General features: G+C 41.0%; 1 protein-coding gene and 1 pseudogene across 3 annotated transcripts in view; one reads left to right on the top strand and one right to left on the bottom strand.

The window, feature by feature from the left end:
• GPC5 (glypican 5) overlaps positions 1–13,057 on the bottom strand; it is a 1,139,255-nt gene that overhangs the window by 660,509 nt on the left and 465,689 nt on the right. The gene's annotated exons all lie outside the window — the stretch shown is intronic.
• On the top strand, positions 7,574–7,680 carry LOC125630710 (U6atac minor spliceosomal RNA; annotated as a pseudogene).

Genomic DNA, 13,057 nt, shown 5'->3' with positions numbered 1-13,057 from the left:
CAGTGGAAAAGCATGCCGTGGGGTGACTAGTAGCTTTGACAGAAGACCCTCACCCACAATCCCTTCTTATAGCCAGGCTTCCATGGTCCACCTGATGAGATAGCTGGCCTTGAGCCACAAGGGAGGGCTCAGAGACAAAAAGAAAATCTGCTGTTGACCTCAGATGTGAGTCAAGTGGGTTTGGGTACTTTTAAATCACCATTACTAGCTTTGGGACAGTAGGGCACACTCCTGGGATCAGACCTCTTGTATGGCACCATTCCCTGGGATATTGGACCCCTCTGTTGAGCTGCCCTAGTACTTGAAACTGGTGTTTAAGACTCCCTGAGCCCTACAATTACACATGCTCCCTCAAAGCTCCAATGCAGCTATGGGCACTCAGGCTTACCAGTTTAATTATTTCAGAAACACTGTGGCAGGAAAGTAAGGAACACAGGATTAGCAAAGGAATTTCCTAACTGCTTTGACTTTCCTCCTAAAGAACTTGAGAGCTACAGATCTTGAAAAAATAACAAAATAACAAAAATCCTGAATTGTGCTCCTCTTCCTTAGACCCCACTTACTCCTTCTTGTCAGTGCATAGTTCCTTCTTGTCAGTGCATAGTTCAGTTTCAGTTTGGGCAGAGCCCTTCCTGCTGTCTCTTTCTCTTGTAAGCCCTTATTTTATGCAGTGTTGCTCACCTGTATACACACACACACACACAGAATCCACTCTTAAATAGGGCCCCTGTCTCTCAGCCATCGGCCCAAATTCTCAGGGCTTGTCTCCCTGGAAAAATCATGGAGCAGGTCCTCAAAGAATCAATCCTGAAGCACTTGCATGAGAGGAAAGTGATCAGGAACAGCCAGCATGGATTCACCAAGGGAAGGTCATGCCTGACTAATCTAATTGTCTTTTATGATGAGATTATTGGTTCTGTGGATGAAGGGAAAGCAGTGGATGTATTGTTTCTTGACTTTAGCAAAGCTTTTGACACGGTCTCCCACAGTATTCTTGTCAGCAAGTTAAGGAAGTATGGGCTGGATGAATGCACTATAAGGTGGGTAGAAAGCTGGCTAGATTGTCGGGCTCAACGGGTAGTGATCAATGGCTCCATGTCTAGTTGGCAGCCGGTATCAAGTGGAGTGCCCCAAGGGTCGGTCCTGGGGCCGGTTTTGTTCAATATCTTCATAAATGATCTGGAGGATGGTGTGGATTGCACTCTCAGCAAATTTGCGGATGATACTAAACTGGGAGGAGTGGTAGATATGCTGGAGGGGAGGGATAGGATACAGAAGGACCTAGACAAGGAGGATTGGGCCAAAAGAAATCTGATGAGGTTCAATAAGGATAAGTGCAGGGTCCTGCACTTAGGACGGAAGAACCCAATGCACAGCTACAGACTAGGGACCGAATGGCTAGGCAGCAGTTCTGCGGAAAAGGACCTAGGGGTGACAGTGGACGAGAAGCTGGATATGAGTCAGCAGTGTGCCCTTGTTGCCAAGAAGGCCAATGGCATTTTGGGATGTATAAGTAAGGGCATAGCGAGCAGATCGAGGGACGTGATCGTTCCCCTCTATTCGACATTGGTGAGGCCTCATCTGGAGTACTGTGTCCAGTTTTAGGCCCCACACTTCAAGAAGGATGTGGATAAATTGGAGAGAGTCCAGCGAAGGGCAACAAAAATGATTAGGGGTCTGGAACACATGACTTATGAGGAGAGGCTGAGGGAGCTGGGATTGTTTAGCCTGCAGAAGAGAAGAATGAGGGGGGATTTGATAGCTGCTTTCAACTACCTGAAAGGGGGTTCCAAAGAGGATGGCTCTAGACTGTTCTCAATGGTAGCAGATGACAGAACGAGGAGTAATGGTCTCAAGTTGCAGTGGGGGAGGTTTAGATTGGATATTAGGAAAAACTTTTTCACTAAGAGGGTGGTGAAACACTGGAATGCGTTACCTAGGGAGGTGGTAGAATCTCCTTCCTTAGAGGTTTTTAAGGTCAGGCTTGACAAAGCCCTGGCTGGGATGATTTAACTGGGAATTGGTCCTGCTTCGAGCAGGGGGTTGGACTAGATGACCTTCTGGGGTCCCTTCCAACCCTGATATTCTATGATTCTATGATTCTATGATACACTTGAAACGCTATGGGGTACAGCTGCGGCAGTGCCGCTGTGCTACTTCCGTGTGCCGGTTTCAGAGTAACAGCCGTGTTAGACTGTAGCTTTGCCAGTGGGAGAGGGTCTCCAGTCAGTGTAGGTAATCCACCTCCCCGAGAAGCAGTAGCTAGGTAAACAGAAGCATTATTTCATCAACCTAGCGATGTTCACACAAGGCGTTAGGTTAGTTTAACTATGTCACTCAGTGGTGTGGATTTGTTCATATCCCTGAACAACATAGTTATGCCGATGTAAGTTTCCAGTGTACACTAACTTTGAGTCCAAACTGTGAAGGTCCAAATCACCTGGTCATACTTGTCCCACCCCTTGGCAGGACCCAAAAAAGAACATCTGTAGTTCCATGTAGATGAGCCAGCACTTAAGAGTCATTGAGTATGTCTACACTTCAAGTAGGCACCTGCAGTTAACCCATGCCACCTAACTCAGGCTTGGCTAAGCAGCTGTTTAACTGACGTTTAGACGTTCGGGCTCAAATTGCAACCTGAGCTCTGGGACCCTACCATCTTGCAGGGTCCTACTGTCCAGGCTCCAGCCTGAGCCTGAATGTCTCCTCCACAATTAAGCAGCCTCTTATCTTGAGGCCTGTAAGCCCAAGTTAGCTGGCATGAGCCAGCCACAGGTTTTTAATGGCAGCGTAGACATTCTCCTTGACTGTCAGTCACCCCCAGACTGCAGACTTGATTCCTGTCAGTGCAGGGCCTTCAATAAACAGTCAAACAGACTCCATCATTCAATATAATTATATCCCACTCTATAACAGGCACTTCCTGTATGATCACTAAAGCTACTGAGGCCATAATTTGGTGGGGAGGAGATTATTTCCATCTCTGGTCCTGCTTTTGATTTAGCTGGTGCCAGATGAGGAATTTGCTACCAGTTTAAGGCCAAGAAGATTCTAGTCTTGAGCCTGTGATGAAAGGGGCATTGAAGCCAGAGTGCATCCTGGCTCCTGTGTAACATAGGGTTCAGCATGGAGGGCTAGTCTTGGTACCACCCAATTAGCCTGTCAGAGCATTAGGCTGTAGGCAATGAGAAGCCAGATGAGCCTGGAATGTTAAGGGTCTCCCGCTGGTGTTGGGGATTGAAGGTGTGGCAAACTGCACATTGGCTTATTGAGTGTATCTCGCCCAGACACAGAAGGCATCAGGCATGAATGTCTGTTTGCAGTATGATGGTCTGGCAGTAGGTGCACTTCTTGTAGCCCTGATAAGGAGACAAAAGCTCCTGGTACATGGAAAGGGCTAACTACACTAAGCTATCCTATACTAATTAACTGTTTACACAAAAATCTTAAGCTAGGCTATGGAAAGAACTTGTGTAAGGATGGGTTCTGCACGCTCTTGGTGGTGCAGGTGAAGGAACTGAGGCCATTAGAATCATAGAATATCAGGGTTGGAAGGGACCTCAGGAGGTCATCTAGTCCAACCCCCTGCTCAAAGCAGGACCATTGAGGAGTTGCACTTCTTCGTACAGAATAGGACAATGATGTAACTAACATATGAGATCTCTTGTGCACCCCCGCAACAGACATGGCTTTTCAATGCAGTTTTGCAGCTCAATACTATGAGGATCATGTTCCACAGGTGGGAATGCACAGATACCATTAAACAGCTTCTAATATATTTAATATGTAAATAGATAGTTGATGTAGATTTTTTATAGTACTACTATTTTATCAGAACATCTTGCAATTCTGATAAAGGCAAGTCCATTGCCTTACAGAAGTCTAAATATAATATATATACACAGTTACCTTTATCAACCAAACTTGATATAATTTTTGTTGAGATCACAAGTTTATTTGACAAGACCTATTTTCCATAAAACTATATTTAATTCTTTACTAATTGTGTCCCATATCAACCTTGCCATGATTTTGCCTGGGATTTATGTCACACTAACTGGTGTACAGTTACCCAGGTTATATGATTTAGCCTACTAAAACATAAAAGTCCTGTATAACTTCCCCAATGTTAAAAGATTTGTTAAAAATCAACATTAATGGTTCAAAGAGCTCAACCATTTATTTTAATACTCTTGGGTTCAAGTTATTCCTCTTCCTCTTATGATTTTAAAGTGTTCAACATCTTCCCTAGTTACTGAGGGAATAGAAAGTATTTCCTTACCACACTAAGGTCTGAATACATCCTGCTGCTTTTTTCCAAACACAGAACAACAATAGTCATTGAATATTCATGCTTCTTTTCTGCATGAATTTTGTTTATTCCTGATACAGTTAAAAAAAAATCTTTCTAATTATCCTTAACTCTACTGACCATAGATTATTCATTCTCATCTTTAGCCTCAATTATCAATTGTCTGCATTTCCTAACTACTGATTTGTATTCATTGCTACCAAATTCACCATCTTTTCCATCTGTTATATATTTAGATTTAATTGCTAGTTTCGCTTCCTCTCTTACTCAGGATGTTTTTTTAACTGAAGCTTTCTTATATGATTAAAGAATTGTGGGTTTGGAGTTATAAATAATACTTAACACAGAATTATCATTTTTATGTCTAAATTTTTATCCCCACTGGCCCTTTTTAAACACCCAAGTTCTTGTGCGTGGAGCATACTTGTTTCTCTTTCTTTCTTTGTCATTCATAGTTACAACAACATTTTCCTTAATCTCAATATTTGGGGAGAAACGTGTCTAACCAGTGAATGTCCTACACTTTCTTGTTTGAAAGTATGTCCCTCAGGCATTCTTCCCCCTCCTTTCCTTCCTCCCTCTGTCCCCCGGGTTGAAAGATGTGATTGACAAATACAGAGGATAAAATTGGTCAAGGTCTTGCAGGTTTCTATTGCTCAAAGAAAAAAGATACAGCTATTTTAGTCAATAGAAAAAATACTGTTTTAGCTGATTCAATGAGTGAAAGTAGAGTGAAGAGATTTATTTTCACTGGAGGGAAGGTTGAGTGCCTGAGACAGTTTGCCTACCCTGCTGAATATATATCCACCAAGTAGACATGCATGTGTCTAATTCAGATGCAGGTCCCTTTTCTGTTAGTATATTTGCTTTGTTTTTGCAGGTGAAGGATGCCATAGGGGAGATTTTTAATTGAAATCTGGTAGTGGAGGATAGACCTGGGAAAGCAGAATGACTTCCAGCTTTCACTTACAAATTAAATAAAATCCTAAGGGATCTTAAACTGGCAGATGTTTGGAGAAAATTAAATGCTAATGTGTGCAGTTGTACTTTTTACACCCATAGACATCAAATATATAAAAGCATTAACTTCTCTTCTGTCGCAGTGGGTGCACGATATATGCACAGGGGTATAAGGTTAAATCTTATGAAGTAAGATGGAAACTCAATATCAAATTATGCACTGACAGCATAACGTGCCCAGGCAATCTCATCCTGAAAGTAGTTAATTGAATGGCTAGCAATCTTTTTTTTCCCCAAAAAAGTATGGCACTATTTCAGAATTAAAGCCCTTGTTGAATACTACAATGCAAATTATACCTGGAAGAATAAAGTAAATTAATAACTGGAATGGCATGAAATCTCTTGTGCATAGGCTTTTAATAGCTACTGCCACAGAAGGAAAATATTTTAAATGTTTTCCACTTAAGAACTTTGAAAATGATTTCTGGAACTCAAGAGAGTGGACAACTAATAATAATGGGAAAGGGTAAATGTTTGTCACGGTGGTCATAAAAGTCATGCATTGCATCACTTTTCTTAGTAAAATCCATGAATCAAATCCTGGCCCTATTGTAGTCAGTGGAAGTTCTGCCATTGATTTCAGCAGGGCCAAGATTTCATCCCCCATTAAACTGTGCATGTGAATATGTGGGTGGACTATAAAGAAATGAGTGGGTAGGTGGGCAAATAAATACATAAAGAGTTATACAAATTATCTTTAGAAAGGCTTCAGAGAATAGCTCTTAAAACTGAAGAGAATACAGTACTGGAGGGGGCTGGGGGAACCAGTGTGACTACAAAGACTTAAAATACCAAGAAACAATGGAGGCCTTTGCCCCAACTGCAGTCAGTCGAAGCACTTGAACTGGAACCATCCTGGTATAAACGAAAGGGAGCTGCTCACAGGGGTCCTCTGTAAGGGGTCTTTACCCTCTTGGTGGGAAACAGCCCAAATCTGTTAACTTCTCTTCTTATCCCGGGTTTTGGGGGATGGGAACACTAAGAGATGGGGTATGTGGTAAGGAGAGTACTGGTTTCCTTTTTATTCTAATACTTTATTTTAATTATTTTCCAGGTTGGGGCCAAAGAGGCACTGGTAGCTCAATCTTGTCTTGTGACTGTTTTTCTAGATTTTGGCAGACATACCTACAGCCTAAGAGAGGCACCTTTTCTGATGATTCTATATTGAAATAAATAATCTAGAAATTCTGTTAATTGAGCATGCTGAACATGTTCACAGGTTATTGGTTATTAAATTTTAAAAAGCAATATAGCAAACAGACACTTGACCCAGCTGCTTAAAAAGATAACAAAATGGATTAAACTAAAGACGCAAGTCTTTTTCTTTCATCGCGGGAGATCAGACCTGCAACAATCTCTCTGGAGTGGTGGTAGCAGTAGCAAGGCAGGAGGGAACTTATGCACCATTTTCCCTATATGAGTTTTATTTAGTGTCCAAAATGAATGTTGTAGATGCACTGAGACAAACCCACTCAACCATCTGCAAACTAGACTCATGCCCTTTGGAACTTGTGAAAGCTATGGGGAAACAGTAGGTCAGAATGAGAGCTGTCCTGGCTGTGAGATGAAGTGACAAAGATAATTACAACACCATATGATTCTCTGTGTCTTACTGGCAGAAGCACAGATTCTCTGTGTCTTTCTCATTTTGGCATCCCACGCCTTCTGGTATCTGGCTGAGTTTTTTGAGAATATCTGGAAACAAAACCTTCAGGGTTTTCGTGGGTCATTTAGCTCTTGCTTGCTGATCTAAAGCATTCAAGTGTTTGAAGTCTTTTTAGGGCAAACTCTGTATTTAAAATTAAGGTTGAAAATGTAACAATAGAAAAACATTACTATTCCTGACAGAATTCTGCATCCCTGTGGGGGTTCAGAATTCATATGGTCTGCATCTTTCTCTTCCCCCCATGCAGAAAAATGCAAAATAAATCTACAGGGGGACATGTACCTCTTCCCCAGCAGCCCAGGCAGCGTGTCTGTTCTAACATGCCTGGAGCAGCCTTAGAGACACTAATCACTGGAGGGGGAGGGGGACTGGGCATGTATGCCTACAGGGGAGATGTTGATCTCTGTCAGAGGGCAGGGATGAGTATGCATGCGTACCAACAAGCAAGAGAGACCTGTGTGGAGGGGTAGGGCTTTTTATTATGCAGGAGGCAGGCTCTGTCCCTGAGGCAGAAATGTAGCAGCCTGCCTGCTAGTTAATTGATCTCATTCTCTGAGGCAGAAATGTAGCAGCCTGGTTAGCACTCCCCTTAATAAGGATGGAAGAGGTCCTAGTGACCTTTACAACACGCATATGGTTAAGGTATTGCCACTTACTTTGTGGCATCTAACATTGTTAATGTTCCTATCATTAGTTAACTGTTCCAATTCTTAGTCGGTTCCCCAGGAGCATAAACCTGTAAAAATTTTAAGATCCCTACATTGCCAAAGTCATGTAAAGCCTTATAAATGACAGTAAGGGAATCAGCTAGGAAGCTCTATGTGCTTTCTCACTTTTTTCCTTTGCCAAACTGGCACAATGGGGTTAGATTACAGCTCAGAATTTGTTTTACTTACCCAATAAAAAAAAAAAGACATTGAGGGCAAATAAAACATTGAATTGAGGCATGAAACTAGAAGCTGGTATTCCAGCAACCACAGAGTGAAGAAGAGGTGGCAGTGGGCAACTGCTCCACCACTGGAACCGTCAATTGCTGAACATCTGAGAGAGGTCAAAAATACAGTCTTAAATCCAACCAATTCAAGCTTTGGGTGGGTTCAGTTTGATCTGAGCCTACTCCTGTGATTTTGATTTGGGATCATATCTGATTTTGGATCCTTCCAAACTGGAAGGAACCTATTTTCCATTTCTGGTTTGGATGTGACTAAAATCTCATGAAATTTTAGCCCAAGATGGTGGAACTCATGTAAGAATAGCTAATCTTATTTTCACCAGGGAACTGAAATGTGGTCTAGATGAAATTACTATAAGGTGGGGGCATAAATGGTTGAAAAACTCTACTCAAAGAGTAATTATCAATTGTTCACTGTCATATGAGGAGGAGTTACCAGCACTTTGGAGGACAGGATTAGAATTCAAAATGACCTTGATAAATTGGAGAATCGTCTGAAATCAAGATGAAATTCAATAAAGACAAGTGCAAAGTACTTCACTTAGGGAGGAAAAAATCAAACGCACAACTACAAAATAAGGAATATCTGGCCAGGCAGCAGTACTGCTGAAAAACATCTATGGGTTAGAGTAGCTTACAAATTAAATATGAACCAACAATGTGAGGCAGTTGCAAAAAACACTAATACCATTCTGGGGTGTATTAACAGGAGTGTTGCATATACGACAAAGGTGGTAATTGTCTGGCTTTACTTGGCACTGGTGGGGCCTCAGCTGGAGTACTGTGTCCAATTCTGAGCACCACACTTCAAGAAAAATGTGGACAAACTGGAGAGAGTCCAGAAAAGAGCAGATTTGAGGACTTCAGTAGCTCAGACATAGGTGAGAGGTTTATTGCAGGAGTGGGTGGGTGAGATTCTGGGCCTGCATTGTGCAGGAGGTCAGACTGGATGATATAATGGTCCCTTCTGACCTTAATATCTATGAATCTATGAATAAACATTTATCAAATAGTCAATAAAATGCCAGGACAATCAGAACCAAGCACTTCCCAAAGTACCCAGCCACGTCCAGGACAACGGATTAGCAAAACTGGATGACTTTCATGTATGCAAGTCTGAGCAATTTAAAATGACATTCTACTTTTTTTTTTTTTTTTTTTTTTTTTTTTTTGCTGTTTGGTGTTCTGTAATGTAATTTAAATGAAAATTCAGGATTATAACGGCAATGCAGAGTATTAAATACAAAGTGTTTGTAATTTAACTTTCGTGTGCTTAGGAAATGCTAAATAGTTATTGTGACTTTTTTTCTGTATTGTAGTTTAAATAAATTACCAGAACAACTGAAACTGGTGTGATTATTGTGCATTATTTTGACAAATAAAATCTTTAATATTTTGGCACATAATCCCCCTAGAGGTAACATTATTTAATGTAACCAATGTATATACTCAGATGAGAAGAGCATTCTTTTACTGTTTATAGCTAATTCTGTTTGAGGAAAAGAATATGCAAAGGCATGAAAAGCAAGCCAGTGAAGAAAGCAAACTGCAAACTGAATTTTCCCTGATAAGATAGACAGAGCTATCTTGGATTGTTTTCCTTTATTAACTAGTACATCTTAATGGCATAGCTCATTCACTGTCCTTCAAGAACAAAACAGCATGAGAAATTAGTGAAAAGGTTTATCAACATGGAATTGTTCACAGGATTAAATGAGTGCAAGCAGTTTCCACGACTCTACAAGCTGTTTCTTTATAACAATATGGTGAATTACTGTCATTCCTATGACTGGTGGACATCTGTCCCACCCTTACTGAAGTCAATGGGAATTTGGTCTGTAGCATTTAGACACAGCTCAATAATTATTTGTCCTGTTTATGACTAAAACTTGTTGGGAATTTTCCTACTAAACTTATATTTTGGTCAGAAAAAGCCACGAAATGAAATAGTTTATGGAAACATTTTTGTTTTGACAAACATCCACCAAACATCTGCTAAACATATGTAAGGTTCCATTGGAAACCTGCATTGTTTCCTGCCTGTTCATCTATTGGGCTGCAAGTGAGACCAGGCTGCCAGGGTCCAGAGCTTCAAAGTAGCCCTGCTATGCAGGCTGTCCTAGGGCTGGGGATCCCAGGACTTCCTGCATCCAGAGGCAGATTATGGTTTTGTGGGGCCTTGGGCCAGATCAAATTGGGGCCCCTCCCCACCCCGTCCACCTGCAGTCTACTCCGACACCCCTTGTCCCCGTGCACTTACCCCATTTCCCCTGCATGAGTGCTAGGCAGGCAGAGTGGGTCAGGGCATGGGGGACACCCATTTTTACAGGACCCCCCAATTGGTCGGGGCCCCTGAGCACACACCCTGTTGGCCCAGTGGCTAATCCGCCACTGCCTGTAGCCAAGGTTCTGGGAAAGCCGCAGCTCTCCTCGCTGTCGCCCCTGAATCCCTAGGCACAGGGTGAGGAGTTCCCTGGAGTTAGGACAGTCAGCTGCTCAGTTTCATTTTGGAAAAAAAATCTAATCAAAATGTTTCAGTTTTCCCCCATTTTTTTTTTTTTTTTTTTTAGAATTTCCTTTGTGCTGGAAATTTTGAAAGTGTAGTTTTGTTTGGGATCCAGAACCAAAATATTTTTGAAATGTTGGAATTTCCAGGTTTCAACAAGCTCTGTTTTGGATAACCTGGCTCCTAACTAAGTGATTGACTATGGGGTCACTTAAGATATTATTAGGCTAACCAATTCCATTGGGTGAAATGCAGGACCAGGACTTTCTAGCTACACTTTTTTATGGTCGAAAACAACAGCTTTTTGCTTTATGTTATAAAGGTTAGTGTTAACAGATTATGCACATTAAATTCTTTATTGCTTTAACAGTGAACTGTTTTATTATGGCCAGTCTAGTAAAATCAAAAAGGGGACTTGTTACTTAGAACCGGGCCCTGCTTGGTGATCTCTCTTGCCACAAAGGGCAGAACAAGAGTTGTTCTCTCTTGCCACAGAGGTCAGGACAATAGGCAGTGGGTTCAAACTACAGCATAGCAGATTTAGATGAAATCTCAGGAAAAACTTCCTAACTGTAAGAACAGGGGGACAATGGAACTGACTGCCTCGGAAGGTTGTAGAAGCTCCTTTATTGGAGGTTTTCAAAAGGAGGCTTAGACACAACAAATACATTCACACACAACAAATGCATCTTGGCAGAGGCTTAGCCTAAATGACCCTTGTGGTCCCCTCTACCCTATTATTCTATGATTCTATAAGTACCTGTCCCAAGGTGGTGAGCACCTTCAGTTCACTAAACAGCTTGCAAAGGGCTCTCAGTATCTTTTAGGATTATGTCTTTAAAAAGAGAATCATAAGGGCAAGGGGCTTTTTATGCAAATCCAAGTATTCACTTCAGAAAGACTAGTCTTGATGTATTTCCTTGCAAATTCTGCATACTCGTTTGCAATCAAAATATCTTCTCTTTGTTCAAAGTGCTGTCAGCTTTGGTAAAGGGTCCTCCACCTGACATAAGGTACAATATGAATGCCACTCTTGTTCTTAAAGAAGGAAAATCCAAATTATATTTCCACATTCTTGATGAGTTAATGCCCACATTCTAGTTAAGTTTTGGGCTAAATGGTTGGAAGCTATCCAAAAATACTATTTAATGGCATTTAAACAGAATTTTTTTTAAAATAATGCTCATAGGATAATGTCCACTCCTTGACAAATGTTACTAAGTTAAATAGTCTAGCTTAGAGATACCTATCATTCCTCAAGTACTGATAGCCATGTTAAGTGAAAATTCTTATTCAAGGTCACATAGATTTTAGATAAATTAAAACCATGTTTTGACTCTTTGTTGTCAGGTTAACCTTACCTGAATTGACTTCAGTTTCTTTGCAGGGGTCCCATTACCCCATAATCTTTTCCAGTTGCTGTGGAACAGCATGAAAAAGATGCTTGAGGTTGCATCCTTAATTATTTGGTAATTAACATGTATCATTTAATTGTTTATATAGCAACTTTGATACCAGCTTAGCTTTATCTACCAGACAGGGAACAAAGGATACTTCCCAAGAAGGCCTTTTGATAGAAATAGCTTCATTTTCATCAAATCCTGGTAGCCTAAATAAAGTGAGGTACATTACAACACTGGGTCTCAGTCCTGACTGAAATACATAATTGCAGGACAAAACAATTAAGCCCCTACCCTATAGAAACATGAGCACACACTTTACATGTGATAAGTCCATTTAACTATATGGGACTACTCAAGCATGTAAAGTTAAGTATATTTTCACAGGGTCAGGGACTTATGCAATTGGGTTTCAGAGGGCTAAACAATCATCTGCCACAGAGGAACCCTGGGACAGTTGCATAGGGGCCTACAAAACTGATCATGGAGAATTACCAGGAGATCTCCCCTTGTGATGTGAAGGATCTGGGGAAGGGGAAGGGGTAGAAAGTCTGGCCTACAAACCCCATGGTTCCTGGGAATCCACTCTGAGAGAAGCCCCTAGATTAACAAACAGGAGGCACAACATGGAACAATAAACAGAGGGAATAATTGGAGAAGAGAATCTCCAACATTGACACCATCTGCTCACATGAAAAGAAATGTTCTCGATTTGTGCTTAGGAGGACACATTTCAAAAATATGTTGCTATGCCCTGGAAAATTAACAGTATTTTTCATTTAACCAAATGGTTTCTCACTACATTAAAAGGGATGCAGAGAAGAAAGTTATTTTTAAAAATCCATGGTAAACAAGGTCAAGCTGTCTACAATGAATAATGGGAGGGTGGGCTTTGCAAAAGCACCTGACTGATTTATGAGCACAACTCCCTTTGATTTAAGCACTTTTGAAAATCCAAACCTTGGGAAATATTTTTCTTACTAGATACAACAGTTTTTTCTAACAAACAGCCTCTATAAATGTTAACAGCATATGGTATTTTTATTCCTGTGAAAGGAGAAGATGTAGCAGTATAGTGGATGCTCAGGCAATCCAAAAATACTTACACTATCAGTCCTAATTCCAGTTATTTCTCAACTTTCTATCATATCATCTCTCTAATCTATCAAGCAGACAACGTATTCTAAAACCTTTGCATTTG

The sequence above is a fragment of the Caretta caretta genome, chromosome 1 (assembly GCF_965140235.1).
Source record: "Caretta caretta isolate rCarCar2 chromosome 1, rCarCar1.hap1, whole genome shotgun sequence".
In the NCBI taxonomy this organism is placed as follows: Eukaryota; Metazoa; Chordata; order Testudines; family Cheloniidae; genus Caretta; species Caretta caretta.
This window is presented reverse-complemented; position numbering and strand designations above follow the sequence as displayed.